This window comes from Sus scrofa, chromosome 4 (genome assembly GCF_054392235.1).
Source record: "Sus scrofa isolate SSC_HxYL_T2T_F1_AM1 chromosome 4, Sscrofa_HxYL_maternal_Yorkshire_Landrace_v2.0, whole genome shotgun sequence".
Taxonomy (NCBI): domain Eukaryota; kingdom Metazoa; phylum Chordata; class Mammalia; order Artiodactyla; family Suidae; genus Sus; species Sus scrofa.
The window spans coordinates 70,108,990-70,131,137 of record NC_139386.1 but is presented as its reverse complement, the minus strand read 5'-3'; the positions used below and the strand labels follow the sequence as shown (position 1 = coordinate 70,131,137).

Sequence of the window (22,148 nt, the reverse complement as noted above, 5' to 3'; positions counted from 1 at the left end):
GGCAAGAATATAAAATGGTGCAGCCACTAGGAAAACCAGTTTGGTGGTTCTTCAATAAATTAAACCTAGAATTACTATACTACCCACTCTCCAATTCCACTCCCAAGAGAAATAAAGACCTATATCCACACAAAAACTTGTGCACAAATATTCAGAGAGCATTATGCATAATCACCAGAAGGTGAAAACAATCTGAAGGTCCTCTAATTTATGAATGGATAAACAAATTGTGGTATATGTAAACAATGCAATAGTAGTTGGCCTTAAAGAGGAATATAATATATACGTACTATGACATGGGTAATTCTTAAAAAAGTTATGTTAAGTAAAATAGGCTAAACATGAAAGAACTGCTTACTGTACGATTCCATTTATATGACATATTCAGAGTAGGCAAATCCTTAGATTCAGAAAGCAGATTAGTGATTGCCATGGGCTGTGGAGAGAGGGGAATGAAAAATGACTGCTTCACGATGTTTTGCTTTGTGGGTGTGGGATTACCTTTGGGGAAGATAAGAACATTCTAGAACTAGATGATGATGCTGGTGGTTGCCAACCTCATGCATGTAGTTTATGCCCCTAAATTGTACAGTTTAAAATGGTCAAGATGAATTCTGTCATGGATAGAATACCAAAATAATTTTTTTAAAGAAGAGAGGGAGAAGGGGAAGAAAAAGAAGTTGGGGGACAAAAACAATGAGATGAAGAAAAAGAGACAAAGATCAAAAGAGGATTCTTTTTTAAAAATTACGTATTTAAGGGCTTAATCTCTAGAATATATAAACAACTTATACAACCCAACAGCAAAAAAACCAATCAATCAATGGAAAAATGGGCAAAAGACCTGAATAGACATTTCTCCAAAGAAGATATACAGATGGCCAACAAACACATGAAAAAATGCTCAACATCACTGATTATAAGAGAAATGCAAATCCAAACTACCATGAGATATCACCTCACACCAGTCAGAATGGCCATCATTCATAAATCCACAAATAACAAGTGCTGGAGGGGCTGTGGAGAAAAGGGAACCCTCCTGCACTGCTGGTAGGAATGTAAACTGGTACAGCCACTATGGAGAACAGTTTGGAGATACCTTAGAAATCTATACATAGAACTTCCATATGACCCCACAATCCCACTCTTGGGCATCTGTCCGGACAAAACTCTACTTAAAAGAGACACATGCACCTGCATGTTCATTGCAGCACTATTCACAATAGCCAGGACATGGAAACAACCCAAATGTCCATCGACAGATAGATTGGATTCGGAAGAGGTGGTATATATACACAATGGAATACTACTCAGCCATAAAAAAGAAGGACATAATGCCATTTGCAGCAACATGGATGGAACTAGAGAATCTCATCCTGAGTGAAATGAGCCAGAAAGACAAAGACAAATACCATATGATATCACTTATAACTGGAATCTAATATCCAGCACAAATGAACATCTCCTCAGAAAAGAAAATCATGGACTTGGAGAAAAGACTTGTGGTTGCCTGATGGGAGGGGGAGGGAGTGGGAGGGATCGGGAGCTTGGACTTATCAGACACAGCTTAGAATAGATTTACAAGGAGATCCTGCTGAATAGCATTGAGAACTATGTCTAGATACTCATGTTGCAACAGAAGAAAGGGTGGGGGAAAAACGTAATTGTAATGTATACATGTAAGGATAACCTGACCCCCTTGCTGTACAGTGGGAAAATAAAAAAATTTTAAAAGAAGTGTTGCAAATTATATTCATAAACTTAAAAAAAATTACGTATTTACTGTGAAACACAACCATCCTCATTTTTTGGATGACACAATATTTGCTGCTAGTAGTAATTGGGTCTTTTAAAAACGTTCCTGGATTCTCCTAAGTCAAAAAGAAGCGCTTCTTCCAAACTTGGACCCTGGGCACAGACCTGCTGTTTATATCCTTTCTCCCTCCGAAGTTTAAACTTTCTGCATATGAACATCCAGCTTATATTTTTAGTCTACGTTTCTCTCATGAGCTCAGGGACAGGTATTTCCAACTGTCACACCATCATCTCCTACTTGACATATTCATGATTCCTCCTTGAATACATCCCCCATCTCCCACATTTCTCTGGTACCCTTTTGGCCAATCATCTGAATTTCAAGAATCCAAAACCGGGAAGTAGTGAGTGAGTCACAGCTCGGAAAGGTTACAGTCTTCTTTCACTCAGTATTTTCCTTCATCCGGGATCTCCTGTTGGTAAACTGTGTTGACCTTTCCTTCAAATGGTCTTTGTATCCACCTGCATCCTTCCATCCCCACTGCCAACCACTAGATTCAGCTTTTCAACACCTCTTGCCTCTATCCTGGTGGCCTCCTGGCAGGTCTCTGCAAAGCTATCCTGCGTAGTGGCCTGGGGAGCACGCCTGAAGCCACAGAAAGTTTACACGGAAAAGTTTTGGGAGATCATTAAACCTGTTGCACAGAACAGAGAGAAGAAAGGCAAGATTGTCTTTGTCTGTGAAGGTAGGAAATATTCTCAGATGTGACACCTGAGCAGGACTTTTGGGGATAACAAGAAGTTGTGCAAATAGACAACAGGAAAGTGTGTGTGTTCTGAACACATGCCAGTATTTTAACTGTGAACTTCATTCCCAGCGCTTGGAGTCAGGCTTACTGGGGAATAGTGCTGGTTGCTCATCACAAGCTCCTGTCCAGCAACATGGCTTCAGTCTGCACAAAAATTCCCCATCTTTTTAGTTCGTATCTGCTATTTCCAGGAAAGTGTTTAAAATCAGGGCAGAGAAAAGAAAGCCTCTGGCTTGGTAACCGTCATATACTAAAATTGGGCAATGGTACCCACCTCTTCCAGATTCTGCAATGGTTTTCTATTCACCTGGCCTGAAGTCATCTTTTCTCTTGATGGCTATGAACTCCCCAATCCAATCCAAGCCTCTGTAATAGGACTGCGTTCCCTCCGCCTCTGTCTGAGCTCTTCATCGCCAAGATGGTGGACCTCTTGCCAATCCACTTGAATTCTGAATCTTCTCCAAGTAATGGTACTTCAGATCTGATCTCTCATTCTCTCTCTCTCTTTCCCTTTCCCTCCCTGTTTCTGCCTCAGGACCCCACTCCCTAAGACTTCTTCCCATCTGTTCTCTGCATAGACTACATGTGACCTTGGTCTGCATAGAACATCTGCAAAGAGACCCAAATTCAAACTTTTGATAGTACCTCCAAATGTGATTACATTTACAGATCCAGAAGTACTCTAAGGATTGAAAAAAGATGTTTGTCTTTCACCTTAAGTGTGTGTTCTATTTCTGGTCCATGCTCTCTGTTGTGTACTAGGAATTACTATTTTTGATACATCTTATAATCATAGTATGAATGGCACAATCATATTGCATTATATATTTGTGGATTACAAGCATAACGTTTCAAGTGGAAATACATACCACTCTTGATATCTACCACAAGGGAGTTCCCATTGTGGCTCAGTGGGTTAAGAACCTGACTAGTATCCATGAGAATGCTGGTTTGATCTCTGGCCTCACTCAGTGGGTTAAGGATCCAGTGTTGCCACAGCTGCAGCATAGGTCACAGATATGGCTTGGATCCAGTTTGTCTATGGCTGTGGTATAGGCCTGCAACTGCAGCTCTGGATTAGACCCCTAGCCTGGGAACTTCATATGCCATGGGTGCAGCCTTAAAAAAAAAAAGAAAAAGAAAACGAAAGAAAGAAAAAGAAAACAAACTAATATATACACACAGACACACATATATATATGTACATATGTACCACAAAGATGTATTGAGTTACAGCAGTCTCATATTTTTAAAGAAAATATGCCAGAAATTTTCCTCCAAACTTTATTCTCCTAGACAATATTATCACTAACAGGGGTCTGCAGAATTTGGGCCCCCAAAACCACTGCAGAGATGAAGATGAAAGAAGGAAGATGGGAGGGAAAGTACATTAATTTCCAAAGAGATATAGGAAGAAGTTGGGGACTGCCTGGGTGGTTACAAAACAAATATATTGTTAACGTAATTCTCATTTTTAAATTTTCTATCGATAATGTGAAAAACATAGGATGCCCCACTCACTTTGGATTCCTGGTGTCTGGAAACTTAAGGAAATATTTTTCTTGATGATAGGATGTTATAAATGTGGTTATCTTTGAGACAAGGGTCAGACGCCTAATTGCTCAACTAAATTAATACATCACGGAGGAATCTCACTCCCTAGCTTAGTGAAAGGTCAATTCTAGGCACAGTTTGGGAACAGGCAAAGATTTTATCTGATACCTTCCCACCCTTCTTTACATCTGCCCTGCCATCCCTCCCACACCACCCTCCCATGCAAATGCCAATATCCTCATCATGAGTTGGCAAATTTCTTCTCTGAAGAATTAAGGGCAGATGGTTTTTGTTCTTAAAACTGCACCTACTAAACCAGGTAAATCTCCATCGGTGGAATTTCAGATATGAGAGAGGTCAACAGGGCTAAGAGTTTCCTGTGAGGATCAGTTTCCCTAAATTCCCACTCAATAATTCTCAGGTTATATATAATTCCAAGGTTTTTGCTGCGCTTCCTAGGGCTATGCAAGTTAGGAGACTTTCAAAGTGGTGGATGTTTGGGCAAGAAGAAGCATTGGGTCAGTTGTAGACTCCCAGTGCTCCTACATTAAAGACTGTATAAGCAATTCCCTTCCCATCTCCTAGATGCCTGGGCCTCAGGTTGAGTTTGATATTATACTGAATTCATTTTAATAAGGCTCAGACAGCAGAGATAGAGCCCTGATGAGTTTCTTTCCTTCCTTGCTTCCCACTTCCCTCCTTCCCTCCGCTTGCTTGCTTTCTTTCTTTCTTTCTCTCTCTCTTTCTTCCTTTCTTTCTTTCTTTTTCTCCCTTTCTTCCTTTTTTTTTTCTTTCTTTCTTTCTCCTCGCAACGATTGCAAACTACGAGGAAAGTATTCTTACAATTTGGACTTCGCGTCTAATTATGGAATGACAAGTGGCTAATCCTGGTGATTGCATAATACCATGAATCTCAGAAAACAGTGGCACTTAAGGCAATAACAAAACACTTTAAGTTGTCCCTTTGAAAGACTTCACTTCCCAGGATCACAAAATACAAATGCTAGATTGACACTTCTGTTCTCAAAGACGCTCAGAAGTCAGGGCAGTTCCCTGGTGGTTCAGCAACTTAAAGATCTGGCATTGTCATTGCTGTGGCTGCAGTAACTACTGTGGCACAGGTTCTTATCCCTGGCCCAGGAACTTCAGCATGTCACAGATGAAAAAACAAACAAACAAAACAGGGATCTGGAATTCTTCCTTCTGTTCATCTCCATGGGTGTGACATGTGGAATATTCTCCCAGTTGATACCCTGTAGGGATACTGCTCTAAAAACAAAGTTCCCTTGAATTCAGTTCCCTCCATTTATTTAATTTTAAATCACCTCCTCAAAAATGTGCCTTGAATTTATTCAAGTAACTCCAGAAAATATCTTATTAATGACCTTATCATCAAATGCTAAATTATAACTTCCTAAACCCATTGACATCCTTTGAAAATCAAGGCCCAGATGTATTTTCTTTAGGACAAACTTATTTTTTTATTTAGTCAATAAAAGAGCCTGAGATAAATGAAGTATTTTACACATTGAGAACTTTATAACCCAGGTGAATCAGTCAGCAGGGTAATAAAAGTAGAAACTACCATATCATATCAAATTTTCTTTTTTAACATATTTTGAAAAACCATTTTTAAAAATATCTCTGGGAAAAAAGAAAAGCCACAGATGGTCTTTTTTTTTTCTTTAATGCTGGAACCCTTTACATGTATCCTTTAGCTACTATGAGGTACCACCTTACACCAGCCAGAATGGTCATCATCAAAAAGTCTACAAAGAATAAACGCTGGAGAGGGTACAGAGAAAAGGTGACCCTCTTACACTGTCGGTAGGAATGTAAATTGATACAATCACTGTAGAAAACAGTAGGGAGGTTCCTCTAAAAACTAAAAATAGAACTACCATATGGTCTGACAATCTCATTCCTGGGCATCTATCTGGAGAAAATCATAATTCAAAATGATATATGCTCCCCAGTGTTCACTGAAGCAATATTTACAGTAGCCAAGACGTGGAAGCAACTTAAATGTCCATCAAGAAAGGACTGGTTGAAGAAGTTGTGGTACATATACATAATGGAATATTACTCAGCCATAAAAAGAATGAACCAATGTCATTTGCAACAACATGGATGGACTTAGAGATTATCATACTAAGTGAAGTACTCATTGACAATACTTCAATGAAAGACAAAAAATATGACAATGAAAGACAAATATCATATTATCATATCACCTGTATATGGAGTCTAAAAAAAGGATAAAATAAACTTATTTGCAGGACAGAAAGAGACTCACAGACTTTGAAAAACTTATGGTTATCAACGGGGATAGGTGTTGGGGGGTAGGGATGGACTGAGAACCTGGGATTGGCACATGCACACTGAGGTATATGGAATGATTGGCCAACAGAGTCCTGCTACATAGCACAGGGAACTCTACCCAATATTATGTGATAATCTATGTGGGAAAAGAACCTGAAAGACAATGGATATGTGTATGTATGTACCTGAATCACTTTGTTGTACAGCAGAAAGTATCAAAACATTGTCAGCTATACTTCAATAAAACTTTAAATGATGAAAACAAAAGTTGAAAAAATTAAGTCTAATTTCTAATCCTATAATGGCATTCACAGTGGTTTAAACTGTTATCAAACATTTTGGGGAGTTAGAACTCACTTCTGGTCCAAAAGAAGCATCAGAAAATTGTGTATGGTTTTGTCCTGAGAAAGTCATGCTCGTCAATTAACATTTTCCTGGGATGAATTAAAGGAGTTGGAAATGATGGATTAAGAATGATAGTTAATGACTGTCATGGGGATATTCACCATATTAAAAAAAAAAAAATGCATGTGCCTCTGTGGCCCTGCAAAAGATATAGAGGCTTAGAAAAATGAAAGATGACCAAGGATCTGATTCAGGGAATATGGGGGTAATTGACGGATGTACCTGACTCAACACTATTTAGTATCACTTCACATAACATCACCTGAGTCTTAAATGCTCCCTGTCCTTGTGTTGTCTGGGTGGGGGAATGAGATCTTGCCATTGAATGCCAGAGACAGAGCATTCATTGTAGGAAAACTCTTCTTTCAGTGCTTAAAAAAAAAAAAAAAAAACACTAGGTACATTTTTAATATCATATTGGCTCTATTTGATGATTCATGAATTGGGAAGCATCCAATCCAGCAAATGAAAGGGAGCTCCAAGGAGATGTACCAAGTGAAAGACTTGTAGGCAGAAGGGAACAGGAACAAGTGTGGGATTCAACACCTCTCCAAGGAGATAAAACTCAAAAAGCCTGTGGCCAAGATAAGAATTACCAGATCCTTATGGCCCCACCTGTCTCATTGTAATAGTTACAAAGTTCTCAAGCTCTCTCTCCCAGCAACTTGGGCAATCTGGCCCTGCTTAGGCATTCCTACAACCTGCTGGGAAAGGTATATGACCCACTCCTCACCCTACCCCTTTAGGGGTATTCTATGCCTCCAACCAACCAGCAAATGTATTGGAAGACCCTTCTTTCCCCAACCAATCAGCAGGTCAGCAGGTATATCATAAGACCCCTCCTCTCCCTGGATTAGAAAAACAGACACAACCATGCATTCAGGGTGGACTCTCCCTGATCTTCAGGAAGTCATCCCACTGCTCTAGTAGCATCTCTCATCTCAATAAGCTTGTCTTTCTTTTCACCCCACTGTGAGTCTGAAAATTCTTTCTCCAAACTGCGCAAGGACTACAACAAGGAAATTATACCAGACAAAAAAGGAGGTTCGGTGGTGCACAGTTACTTTCCTCTAGGTGCTGGCAGGGCTCTGTCAAGCCAGTCACCTCACTAGTGCTGATCAGGGTATTCCTGATTGATTGGTTTAAGAATCCACTTCTGGAAGAAGTATAAGTAAGTCTCCGTTTGATGACATGGGTTTAACATAAGTGACTCCATTTTGGGCTTGTTGTCTTGTTTTTAACAAGGTTCCCTTGGTTTCTCATTTCAGAGCAAAAAATGGGGAGTTATTTCTCTAATTTGTAGAAACCTCTCCTTCTAGAAGGTATCCTTGAGCTTCATAAACACCTATGTAAACATGAGGATAATTGGGCTTGAAGACAATTGGGCTCTAGTAAAGTGACAGAGGCGCTTGAGGAGAGATCCTACCACCTTAAAATCTCCTAAACAGAAATTAGAGAGTTGAGCAAATTCATTAGTAACATAAACTCTGAAGGTAGGAGTCCAATCCAGGATCTGCTTCTTACTGGATATGTAAGTTCAAATAGACACATTTTATATTCTTAAACCTCTGTTCTTTTGTCTGTTAAATACAGACAATTATAGGCTTTTGCTCATTGGCATAGTGTGGTAGTTAATTAAATTAACCTATAAAATATTAAAAAGTCCCACTAATAGTAAACGTTCCAAGACTATTAGCTATGATGATGATGATAATGATAAGAATCTGGAATAAGAATCTGTCCCTTTAATGGGATGGGTCAGGGAAGAAAAGACAGACTAAAGAGCAATATCTTTAAATGAAAAGCTTATTCACTGCTGGCAAGGTTTATTTTAGCGGAGAAAATTAAATAAGTTTTTAAAGTAAAATAGAGAAAAAAACTTTAGAGAATACATTTTTTAAATTGTTTGTTTTTAAAATAAATAAGAATCAAAGTAATGAACCTCTAAAACTGCACCGTTTTATAGCTTTGGGCTCTAATAATATTGTATTGTATGACATTAGAGGCAATTAAACCATGAATTAGAAATCTTCACTGATGCAAAGCAGAGAGGAAATAAACTACTTCAACTTTAGCTTCTGACATATTTACACTTGAAACCAAAGCTTTTGTTAAATTAAGCCAGAAAGAGCTATTTAGCATAAGAAAGAGTTAACACTGGTTTAGGGATGCCCTGTTTTTAAAAAAGAGGTCTGTTGGAAAATACTTGATAAATCTGCCTTGAAAATCAACTGCAAAAATATTGTGACTGCTCTTTCAACAGTATTCCTAGGAAATTTAGCTGATGCAAAAGAAATCGTGGTTGTCAAAATAATAAGCAAACTACATCTTACCCACTGTCAAGAGAAAAGAAGCAGTTTTCTATTTTTATATAGTTGTGTTTTTTGCGTATCCTGCTGTGTGATGACTAAGAAAGACGGACAAAAGGACAAGCATTATTATTAAATGTCAGTGTGTTGAATATCTTTCTAAAAGAATCTAACAAAATCCAATTTAGCTGGCAGAAATTCCGCTGGCCCATTGAGTAAGCAACCAAAGATGGCTGCTCATTTAACAAACTATTTATTCTATGGAAAAGAACATTTTTTACATTAACTTCTGAAAGCTTTGGTTTCTCAGTAAAGATTCTAATAGTAGCAAGGGTGCTGCTGCTTTCTGTCAGTTACTCAGAAACTTTTACACAAGCACTTACTTCCCACTAGTGAGGTCTAGGATCATAGCACCTCCTCAAATTTAAGAAGAAAAGTCTGTCAAGGGACGATATTCTGCTTTTTTTTTTTTTTTTTGGCTTTTTTATTTTTAGGGCCATACCTGCAGCATATGGAGGCTCCCAGGCTAGAGGCTGAATGGGAGCTGTAGCTGAGGGCCTACACCACAGGCAGAGAAACACCAGATCCTGAGCCACGTCTGCGACCTACATCACAGCTCACAGCAATGCCAGATCCTTGACCCACTGAGCAAGGCCAGGGATCAAACCCGTGTCCTCATGGATACTAGTCAGGTTTGTTAACCACTGAGCCACAACAGGAACTCCTATTTTAGATTTTTCAAATCAATGTCAGAAAAGCAGAGAAATTTACTTTTTACAACATGATCCTGGTGAATATATAGGGCAATATACCTTTGTTAATTTCCCAGACATCAGGCTTATAACTATTCCTGCCCAATGTCCCAATTCTTATGGCCCCAGAAAGGAAGAAGTTCAGTTCAGGATCTGATGTCCATTTCTTCCTAAACCAATATGGTATTAATCTTATTAGCGATATCCCCAAATCTGTAATCTTGTATACTGAAGAAATACGTATATGAGAGAAAGAAAGATTGATGATGCCTCCTAGGATCTATCCCACTTTTTACAATAAAGCATGGCCACAAGAAAAATCATTTTATCTATTAATTATTAAGTAAAGCTCTGTGGCATTTATGATTACACCTCCTACCAAATCCCATACCTTTAAGCACTCTGGTGGCGTAAAGAAGAAACAGTGTAGGACTAAAGGTATTTTGTGCATCTTAACTCCCAGTGGTTTCTCAAATTATGTATCACCAATAAAACCTACTTACTCCAGTTTAAAGAGAACTTCTGCAGTTCTGAATTTTATTTCTAATAATTAAAAGTGTGTGTTGCTATTGAGAGCAAAAGATGTGAGCCAATAGATTGAATCTTGGGATTTATTCCTTTGGTTTTTTGTTTGTTTGTTTGTTTGGCCACACCTGCAGCATGCAGAAGTTCCCAGGCCAGGGATGGAACCCTCAGCCACAGCAGCAACCCAAGCCATAGTGACATCACTGGATCTTAACCCACTGAGCCACCAGAGAACTCCTAGGGTTTATGCTTGTTCCATCAATGACTTAGATGGTTCCCATATCCTCTCTCAGCCTCTTTTCTCATCTCTAAAATCAGGGGATTTAGGGGATTCAGTTTTATCTACCATTTCTTTCAAAGGCAAATTGTGCTCTCTTTTCTGAATGAGTGATGTACATCTCTGGATTCTACCTTCACTCACAGTATTTACCTTAACTGGGGAATGTACATAACACAAATGGAAGACAACCATGTGATTTATTAGGTCTAGGACACACCCCATCTCCATATCCCAATCCTACCTCCAAGGAGATTCAATAGCACCTCAAGTTCTTATTGATGTCTATATTCACATTTTTCTCTTACTTGATATCTATACTTTCTAATATGATGTCTCCTAAATGTAACTATCTGCTCAAATGAAGACTATTACCCAAGGCTTCAAATGCTGCTTTCCACAAATACGGATTTTAAATTGAGTTTTACATTTTTGGCTATCCTTTTTGCCATATTCTATTGAATCTAGAGTCTTTTATTAAATTACCCCATTTGCGAGTCCTAAGGGATTTAGCATCCCACCTCATTCTCCTCAAAGCATTTACAGTGCAGCTAACACACCCCTTTTCAGTGTACTTAGGCTTGTGCTTCCTGGAGGGAACTTAACGTCAGTGATAAAACCTTTCATCTGATAAAGTCACCACTGGCTCCAGAGTCACCCCCCCTGTAGCTATGCAGTCACTGAAAACACAAAATCTCGTTGAGTACCATATGACTTCATTTAACAGGCAGTAATTTCCCCTCTCTTTCTGAGAATGATTTGGTTCTCAGATGAATAAAAGCAGTAAAGTTTAGTTGAAGGAGAATAAGTGATTGTCTAAAGCCATGTGGCCCTGAGTAATTGAGAAGGACACGATGTTCCAAACGACAAGATTTATTGGGTATATTCAGACACTTTATATGATATTTAATTGTCATTTACCTAATTATTACCCATATTTCTAGAGCCATGGGACTTTAGAAACATTTGCATTTTTTTTTCAATTTTTAGGGCCGCTCTCAAGGCATATGGAAGTTCCAGGCTAGGGGTCGAATGGGAGCTACAGTTGCCAGCTTACGCCACAGCCACAGCAAGGCAGGATCCCAGCTGCATCTGAGACCTACACCACAGCTCAGGGCAATGCCAGATCCTTAACCCACTGAGCGAGGCCAGGGATCAAACCCAAGTCTTCATAGGTACTAGTCAGGTTCTTAACCTGCTGAGCATGATGGGAACTCCTTGCTCTTTGTCTTAAAGGGAAAAACTTAAAGGGATGTTACTATGAAAGAAAAGAATTCATCTGTGTAAGGACCTTCACAGATTCCCATATCCTTTCAGATAAAACATTGATGATCAGAACTTTTTTCTTTCCTAATTTGTAGGTTAAGATGACCTCAGAGCCAACCTCAGAAACTATTTCAAGAGCAAAACAGAAAACAAAATTATGAGAGTTCCTGTCATGGCTCAGGGGAAATGAATCTGACTAGCATCCATGAGGATGCAAGTTCAATCCCTGGCCTCGCTCGGTGGGTTAAGGATCTGGCGTTGCTGTGAGCTGTGGTATAGGTCGAAGACACAGCTCGGATCCTACGTTGCTGTGGCTGTGGTGTAGGCCGGCAGCTGTAGCTCCAACTCGACCTGTAGCCTGGGAACCTCCATATTCCACAGGTGCAGCCCTAAAAAGACCAAGAAAAAAAAAAAAAAAGAAAGAAAACAAAATTACTGTCACCAAAGGGGGAGGGGATAAAGTAGGAGTTTAACATGTGCACCCTACTAGATATAAAACAGATGAACAACATGGACCTAATGTATAGTATAGGAACCTATGCTCAATATTTTATAATAACCTACAAGAGAAAGGGGAAAGAATCTGAAAAAAAAATAGATATAAATATATGTGTAACTGGGAGTTCCTGCTGTGGCACAGTGGGTTAAGAACCCGACTGCAGGGGATTGGGTTGCTGTGGAGGCACAGGATCGATCCCTAGCCCAGCGCAGTGGGTTCATCCTTGTCAAGCTGTGGCATAGGCTGAAGCTGAGGCTCTGATTCAATCTCTGGCCCAGGAACAAAAAATATATATGTGTGTGTGTTTGTGTGTGTGTGTGTGTGTAACTGAATCACTTTGCTATACACCTGAAACTAACACAACATTGTAAATCAACTATGTTTCAATTTTTAAAAATTAAACATTTCATCAGAATCAGGGGAATTTCCATCTCAGTTATAAGTGTTGAAAAAGTGGTGATGGCCGAGGTAATGGGAGAAATCTAAGGCTACCATTTTGACTAAGTCTAAACACGGCCATAATGAAAGAATTGGCTTCTAAGCTGTTGGCATTATCTCAATTTCTTATAAGGAATGGTTTACTTCAAAACAGCAGTGAATGAAAATGGAGGTGTGTCCAAAGAAGGGAAGTCAGCACCAATTATGAGAGCCCTTGTCTTGCTCAGTTCTCGCGATTTCAAGCACTTGTGCTTGGTCCTCCCCCAATTCTCTCCATGGGATTCTTCTACAGTTGCGCTAACTTCCGGGGACTCCAGCAGCATCACCTGTCCCAAGCCTGTGGCCCAGTGCAGCCTGTGACAGCCAAGATGCTGCAGATCCGGCTTCCCTCCCTCGCCTGCAAGTGTCTGGAGCACAGGCTCACTCACCCTCACTGATTGTTTACTGAGCTCAAGTTGGGATTCTTGGCCAACTGGCAACACAATGGGGAAAGAACCACGGTGTCTTAAGTGCATTAAATCTTCATATTAGCCCCCTGGCTTGGTAAACTTTTATGCTGGCTTTGTTCTCTTTTTTTCAAGCATGACAAACAAGTGGTTTTGCTTTTTCACTTTAATGATTCTTTAGACAAAAAGGAGTCGTTCAGGGCTTTCTTTGAGCTGATAGGTGTTTCTGTTTAATGAGGTTTTTATTATACTGTATTGGCTTCCCTGAAAAGAAATTACAAGCAGCAAACAGCTGATAATGGAACAAGACTGGAAGAAACAATAACCAAGAGGAGGGAAAATTAGTGTGGCTGCAGATGCACGTGTTGTCGCTCAGGGATTCAATACCCCTTCCATTCTCTCTTGGCCACCATTGTACTAGCAATAATGTGAACGTGAGCACTTATGTGCCGGTTATGCGTGTGCAAAAGATATGGATATAGATACAGACCCAGCTAAACTGCCATCTGTGGAGGAAGAAGGGTGGTGAGCTCAGTCTAGACAAAGATGAGTGAAGCTCAGAGTACGGGTTTACAAGGGCTGGTCGGTTACCATGGAAACTAATTGGAGCTAATAAGTAAAGGGACATTTTAACTGTGGGAAGAGAATAGGAGGGGCTATTTTTCAATATCACTGTTACCTACAATTAATCTTTCATTTTAGGGGTGTCCCTCCTTAATTCCTATGATGAAGCCATACCTTCCATCCCCCCCATCTCGCTCTGATCAACATTACATTCAAATGCTGAATATCATCTTTTAGAAAGTGTCATGTTTTAGGTTTCCATGTTTCAAGACAATCAATTTCACTTTTTTTTTTTTCTTAAAAAATAAACTGTTTGCAGATGGCAAGGGGAAAGAAAGGGAGGTAATGGAAAATTCTTAACTTCTAAACTGACACTGCTGAACACTGGAGCTGTTTTCAGAGAGAAGGGGAGCTGGGACCTTATCCTGCAGCACCAGCTTCAGGACTTTGTTTGAGTTGATTTTCCCAACAAAAGCATCTCAGAACATCAACCCAAAAATGTGTCGTGGTGGACACTTTTTACAATCGTTTTGAAAGGCAATGCCTACAGACACAGCACAGAGCGAGAATTAAGATCAGAGCACATGGGCAGAATCTGTTGCCCCACTTGTATTTTTTATGTTCAAGCAAGTAACTGAAGCTATCAATAAAAGAGAAGGAGTGACTGAGATTTAGCGAAAAGGTTTACAATTGAGAATAGAAGAGAAATGTGTGTGTTAAAAAGCACTTTCAACAATAGTGTGGGTCAGATCCAGGACCACTTGGGAAATGCCTCACAGAAGGTGTGTTATAAGCACGGGCTTGATAAAACGTGATTCAACACCTTTACAGTTTCTTAGGCTTTGCTTTTGTAACTCAATTTGCAGTTTAAGAGAACAGCAAACTACCTTAATAATGTCTCCAGGGTCCTCAAAATCTACGTAGTTGAGGTAATCCAGATTTCCAGACGTGAGTCTGGTTGGATTAACCGAAAGAGAAAAAAAAAAAATTGTAATGAAAAAAATTACCTTGCAATAATTGGCGCTATTAAAAATTTTATGGTGCCAGAGGGAAGTTTTTGCCCTGGGGGGCTACTTGTCATTGTTGAATGTTTCAGTGTTGATTATGTATCTGGATTTAGCTGATTGGGAATAGTAGTTTAGTCAGTCTACCATATATTGTGAAACAGACACCCCATAATCACTTCTGGGAAGAAACTGAGCAAATGAATCAGGACTCGAACTTCTAATGCTGGGTTTTAGGGTTTGTTTTTTTTCCCCCTTCTTTCCTATAGCCCAGTTATAGGGAAAACTTACTGTCTGAAAATAACAGGTCTCTAAATCCTGTGCTTCAGAAAATGTTCCCAAGAGTAACTTGTAAGTATCTTAATACCACACACAAATTCTTGGGGGAAAAAGGTGAGTCAATTTTGCTGTCTATTGAAATAATTCTCTTTGTGATATGGGTAGTTTGAGGATATAGATATCTATTTATAGTCTAGATTCTCATGCTTTAGGCACATTTAAAGGGTTTTGTTTTGTTTTGTTTTGTCGGTGTATTTTTTTTTCCCCCAGTGATTCCCCTTCCCAGTTCAAAGAAATTCAAAAGGTGCAATATTTAAAATGTTGGCTTCCCACAGAAACTGTCAGGAGGTTGATAATATTTCAAATTCCTATTTTCTATTTCAGATTATCAAAATCCTTAGAAGCCTGATGGAATTTTCTAAATGGTGAGATTTGTAGCAATTGATTTCTTTCCAGATATCTCTTTAAAAGCATTGTAACAAGTATAACCATTTTCTGGTTCAAACTGCTATCAAAGTAATTAGTTATATAAAACAGTTCAGAGAACTCAAAAAAAAAAAAAAGGAAAGAAAGAAAAAGAAATGCACCTAAGAAGGAGGTATTGCAATTGGCCAAAAATTGAAAACATTTCAAAACAAGATTGTTAATGAGCTGTTTGAGCTATATGGACATTATAAGTGCAATTAACTAGAAGCCAATAAAAATAATCAATGACAGAGTGCAGCCCTCTGGTACCCAGTGCTTTTTACAAAGAGATGTCTGTGAAGGCAGCGAGGGATTTCTTTTCTTTTTTTTTTTTTTAAAGCCACCTTTATCTATGGGAACGCGTGCTATTTTACATGAGCAGAAACGAAAATGATTTTCATTGACTGTTTCTGAAGTTCAGCCCGTGGCGAACAGTCAAGAGCTGTATGTGGGAACAGAGAAGTTTCTGCTCTTAGCCGTGCCCCCACCCCCTTCCTCCCAGGAATGTTGGAGCCACGATCTCATCAAAGGAAGGTAGGAGTTTAGATTTCAAAATGTAGATGCCACATTTCAGGGCAAACGACTCCTACATGAATATTTGATCAATATGTCAAGATGAAGTTTTTTAATCTCCTGGAGGTGGGGGGGCAAGGGGTGGGGGGGTGCCTGGCTGAGAAGATCGCGCTCCGTAGGTTGGCAGGCAAAGATTTTTAGTGTTTCTGTGCATCCTCCGGAGAGTCCCAGTGGTCCCGGGGTGGGAGGGGGGAGGCGCAAGGAGTTGTGTAAAGTAATACACAACTGGCCACCGGAATAATTCATTCCCTCCACCTTCTCTTTAGCGCCTCCCACTTCTTCTCTTTTTATAGCAGTTCTTTCTCTCGGAAAATCTCAGGTTACTTGACTGGGAGTTCTCAGCCCTCCAGTTTGAGCCCTGCCCTCAGCCTCCGGTCGGTGAGAGACACCCAGCCCCAGCGATTGGATTGGGCAGCCCGTCTTGCCACACCGCTGTGCTGAGTGCTTGAGGACGTGTTTCACCAGATGGTTGGGGTTAGCGTGTGTCATCACATGCGAGTGGGGATTAGGAGCAGGAAGGCTGCCTTGCTGGAGCTGTGTGGTCTTCTCCAAGTGAGAGTGGCCGGCGAGAGAACCACTTGGCTTTGGGGGGAGAAGAGGAGGAATTCATTTTCTGCAGCCACAAGCAAAGCAGTTTTTCCAGGTAAAGTAAAAGACGCTCAATGCATCTCTCTCTCCCTCTTTCTCTCTCTCTCTCTCTTTCCCTCAACATACTTTTGAATGGAATGCTAGCACAGCACACTTGTCAAACCCAGTTGTTGCTCTCTTATCAATGCCTCTATTGTACCGCTGACAGATAACAGTGAACCTAGCTGGGTGCTTGGCTGTCTTTATAGAACTAACCCTCCTCCTGCCTCGCTCTGGAAGGTGTAGTGAAGAAAATGTCTTTAGAAGCCGTGTCTGTCCCCACCCTTTCATCTCCTCGTTACCTACTCAAAACCGGAGTTATAAATTGTTCACAAAGGATGGATAAGCCCAAGAAAGCATGGATCTTAGCTTTCAAAATGAAAATTGACTTTCAAACTGTTGCATTGCACTCCTCGGTGCCTGAGGATTCTTGGAAGAATCTGTCACTGAGTTACTGGCAGAGATGGAAAAGCTTTTTCTTCAGTGATTTTTTTTTTTTTCAATGTAGATCCTGCCTGATTTGTGAGGGACCAAAGTGTTTCTAAAAAAACAATTTGGAGATGGACTCTAAGTTGGAAACTCCTTAGGAGAAGGGCTGCCTTGGGAGCGGCTGATAGAGTGACTTTAAAACAAAAATGCTTAGAGTGAGAAGAAAAGCAGAAAAGGAGGAAGTAGGAAAACGCTCTTTAACGGAGCCCTCTTGCAGCTGCAGGGGAGCAGATGGAGGTAATTCATTTGCAGATCTGTTTGTGAAAAGTTTTACAAGTCACTGAAAACTGAAGTAGCATCTCTGTAATGGATCATTAAAGTCACTGCATTTATGGGTTTTAAACAGGCTATCTGAAGTGTTAATTAAATGTAAATAGATTTTCTGGCTTGGTTATAAACAAATGTTTTTTTAAAGGGTTTTAATTATAAATTAGTCATTGGAAATTAATGGTCATCCGGTGCCTGAGTCACACCAAATGAGTTGTCATCATACATGTGAGGAGCCATTAACATAACGATTCTGCCAAAAGCGCCACCAAATTTAAACTGAACTGAGTGGAGCAATGGGGGTTCATCTATTATACTTAATTTGAGGAATAACAAAGGCCTTTCCCATGGATGCCCTATTTTTACAGGGATCAAAAAAATACAATTTTCATTTTTTGCCAAGTTTCTCATCAAGGGAATGGAGACCATAACTTCTTTTGCACCCTAACAGACTTGCCCCCCTACAGCAGTATTTCTATACCTGTGGTGCTCAAGAATTCCTGCTTCTATGGGACTTGCACAGTGGGTACAGAAACCCAACACTGTCCTCACCCTTCGCAGGTGAGAGATTCTGTGAATAATACTGTATATAAGCTATTCTGAAATAGGAGCTGTTCTGTAGGTTGAATAACAGGATTTATGGCTAATGCTCTGGGATTCTTGTCTTCAACTGCATAAAGATGCTTGAAAAATTATGTTTCAAATTGCGTTGAGAATTTTGCAGCAAGAGAATTGATTTTTTAAATTACTCTTTAAAACATTTTTTTTCAATGCGCGATAGTGTCCAGTTGTTATCTAGAGCGTTCTCCGAAATCATCTCAAAAACCTTCTCCAACGAGAAAATATCCTCCTAAATCACCAGGCAGTTATTACGACCGAGTATGATCCGATTCCCAATATTACATAACCAAAAGAGGACTAAGTTCATAAGCTGCAGTCTTTTGACATTCCAGTCATTCCATTTTAGCTTTACAATGGAACTGGAGGTTTAAAAAAAATAAAGACAGAAAGGCAAAGTAATAGCTGGTGTGGTGTCAGGATTAGGATTATGTACACAGCCCCTAGCAGGTTCCATGCTGGCTACCAATCGCATTTTTCGTGATGGCAGAGATATTTTAGGAGAAAGTTAAGTCACTGTTGGGGTCTTCCTCTGGGAGATGCAGTATGATGGCATCTGACAAAAGCAAATCCGTCACTGTTTCACCACTGGAGCCTCAAAGCATATGGTGCTAATGTTACCAACTGACTGCCAGGCGGCCGCCCCAGGAGTTTGGCAATATGGGAAAATCCCCCTCCCTAAATCAGTTGTCTGCAGGATTTAGGCAGGATGGAAACAAGAAAGGAAGTGTTGAAAAATAATAAATTCACACCTGCAGAAGGCAAAGTTGTGTGTTATTCTCCCTAACAAGGCTAAGGTAATATGAAGTTACTTGGGGAGCCAAAAGGCCCGTTTCAAGACAGGGCCCGCAGGGCGATCCTAGTTTCTTGTCAAAATCTAAATCCACGGTTCCAGATGGTAAACATTCAGAGACATATTTATGGTGACTTCTGCATACCTCAGGTTGACATTTGGTTTCTTCCTGACAGCACTTGCGCGGGTAACACACATGAAGTTCCCATCAGTACTCGTAACAGCCCAGCACGCGGGGCATCCCTCCCAGGGAAGTGAAAAATCACAGGGTTGGGGTGGGGGGTGGATTTCCACTTGCCCTGTGGCTCCCTGCTGCCATCTAAGCACGCAGTAAAGTGACCGCTCTCAGAAGCAAAAAGCAATTGGCAAGCTGGACCCATTAACTTAGAAAACCCACTTTGATAGTGGCGTGGAAAACTAAAACACACGATGAACCTAGAGAGTCCATGAACTGGGCGTAGATGATGAGCGGGAACCTTCAGCAAAGAACTAAATGGGCTCTCTCTCCTCTCCTTCGAAAGAAATTTATGTAACTTGAAACACATTGTCGTGGTCATTTCTGCTGCAACAGTAGACACAAGTGACAAGTGTGGCACTTTGCATTTCCTGTCTTAATTATACACCCACATGGGGCTGGATGGGGGCTTGGTTCTTGCGTGTTTTAGATTTTAAATGGTTTATTCTTTAAGAATCCATCCAGCAGGATTTCTGATACTGAGATTTCGCCAGCTATTGCCATGTGGATGAGACCAACCAATGGGTCAGGTCAGGACATCTGGTTCTTTTTCCCCTGTGCGATATTTTTGCGTAGCAAGCGCGTGGAGTAAATTGACGGGAATTAAAATCTTTAAGGAGCTGACTCTAAATAGATTATTATTTTTAATCATCATTATTGTCTTTGAGGGAAAAGAGGCTCATGTATGAAATGAAGTCCATGGTCATATGGTAAATTTACCTTTCCTTTAGGTTATATCCATAGCCGGGGTGGGGAAGGGAGAGATATTTGAAAGAAGATATTTTATGGGAAAAGTTTGTCTTGAAATATGTTTCCTATTTAAAATATCTTCAATTCTATCTCAATGTGTTGGGAAGGAGGGGTATTAGCCTGTTAGCTGTTTTCTCCCCCTCTCTAATATTCCTCTAGCCCCCATAGCCAATCTGTCATCAAATCCTGTGAGTCTTTCCTTTAAAGTCTCTCCCACATCTGGACCACAGCTACTGCTCCAGTGCAAAGATGCTGTCACGCGTGGGTCATTACAACCACCTCCTAACTAGTCCTCTTGCCTCTACTTCCCTCCACTCCATGGGTTGCCAGCTGGGCTTCCTAAAACATGGCTTCCAGCCAAGCATTTTTCAGCTGAGACTTACCACATGGACCCTCATCATCCAGAGGATGAAGCCTGAATTGCTGAGTCTGACTTGCTGGCCCTCTGTAACTTGGCCCCAACTTTCCACCTGTATCTCCCACCAAATCCATACGGCAGCAAACATATGCCCTTCCCTGCAGCTCAAGTGCTCAGCTGAGCACCCCGGTCCTGGTCTCTTCTCTTACACCTCATTACTCGAGTTTTCCATCTTACTGTCTGCAAAATGAGAGTTTACCATTATATGCGCCGTGCCTTCTGGTTCTAGGTTTATAAGCCTGTGTGTCGAACATCCTTGTCACCTCTGTATATTTACACTTCAAAGCTTCCACCGAAGTCCCACTTCCTTCCGGAAGCCCCCCACCACATCTCCCAGTAAGGTTTCCCTTCATTTGGGGCTGACTATTAGGGATCTATAGGTTGCATTTAACACAATTGCCTTTAAAAAAAAAAAAAACCCTGCTTTCTACTTTGCCTTTTTAAAAAGACATTTTACTGGCGTATAGTTGACTTGTAGAAAGTTGGGTTAGTTTCAGGTGTGCAGCAAGATAAATAAGTTATACATATACATATAAATCTGTTCCTTTTCTGATTCTTTTCCCATGTAGGTTATTACCCAGTATTGAGTAAATTACCCTGTGCCAAACAGTAGGTCCTTGTTACTTATTTATTTTACATGTAGTTGTGCGTATATGTCAATCCCAACCCTCTGATTTATTCCTCACACCCCACATTTCCCCTTTGGTAACCATGAATTTGATTTCAAAATCATTGAGTCTGTTTCTGTTTTGTAAGTTCTTTGGTATCGTTTTTTGTTTTGTTTTGTTAGATTCTACTTTGCCTTTTTACCACTTGACTCCTTAGGGAGGGTGAAGTCTCCTAAGACAGGGACAGGCCTGAGCCACATTTGTACCCCACAGAAGATGCTAATAAATGTGTGTTGACTAGCTCACATGGACATTCAAACATCCAAGGCACTTTCCTCTCTAGTTACCCCACTTTGGAGCCAGTAAATGGAACCTCTTCTCCACCCAGAGGAGGAAAGAGAAAAAACAGTGGAACTTGATGGGTCGGATTTGGGGGCAGATTAGGAAAAATGCCATTTGGGTAAAATGTGAAATGACTGCTCCCAAATTAAGCTTGGGTCTTATATGAAAAATCCCCACCTCTTTCAGCTTCCTATGACCATGGTAGAAATCCCATCTATTAGCTGCCCCTCTATGGTATAAAATTCCAAAGATGATTTCGGAAGTGGGAGAGTACAGTGCAGAAAAAAAAATTCATGTTCTAATCCGGGTACCACCTCTCGTAGCTGCGTGGCCTTGGACAGGTGACTTAATGGCTCAGCTCCTGCCTCTGAAAAGTGAAGAGAGGAATGCTTTCCTTGGGGATGTCATGGAGAAAACCACAAAGCACCTAGCTTGGCACATGTGCGATAAATGGGGGCTAGAGCAGGTCGGTAAGTGCGTATGTGGAAGTAGGTCTAAGATGCATGGATGTGTTCATCTCAGCCCTGTCAATCATTCTGTGTATTTGGAGGGTGTCTTCTCTTACCCTTATTCTCTCCCACCAAAAGCAGGAAGTGGGGAAAAGAGAGAAGGAGAGAAAGAGGAGCTGCTTTTTGCATTGAAGGATTTGGAGCAACTGAGTTAATGGACCTGTAGGGACAATGGTGACAGCTGAATACGCTTTGCAGGGAGAAGGGAGTCCTAGGCCCAGCACTAAAGGATAAGAAAGAGCAGGCACTG

At 40.5% G+C, this 22,148-nt stretch overlaps 1 protein-coding gene across 19 annotated transcripts in view; it reads left to right on the top strand.

Moving 5' to 3' along the window:
* The first annotated feature begins 16,559 nt into the window (after window positions 1-16,559).
* The window catches only part of SULF1 (sulfatase 1), a 181,128-nt gene continuing 175,539 nt past the window's right edge, over window positions 16,560-22,148 (top strand). For 13 of the 19 annotated variants that reach the window (XR_014843703.1, XM_021089261.2, XM_085022160.1 and 10 more), the window contains exon 1: window positions 16,623-16,885. The gene's annotated coding sequence lies outside the window, so the exon portion shown is untranslated. Of the gene's footprint in view, window positions 16,886-17,377; window positions 17,596-22,148 lie in introns of all 19 variants that reach the window. The other 6 variants (XM_085022147.1, XM_085022162.1, XM_085022159.1 and 3 more) reach the window with 2 other exon arrangements.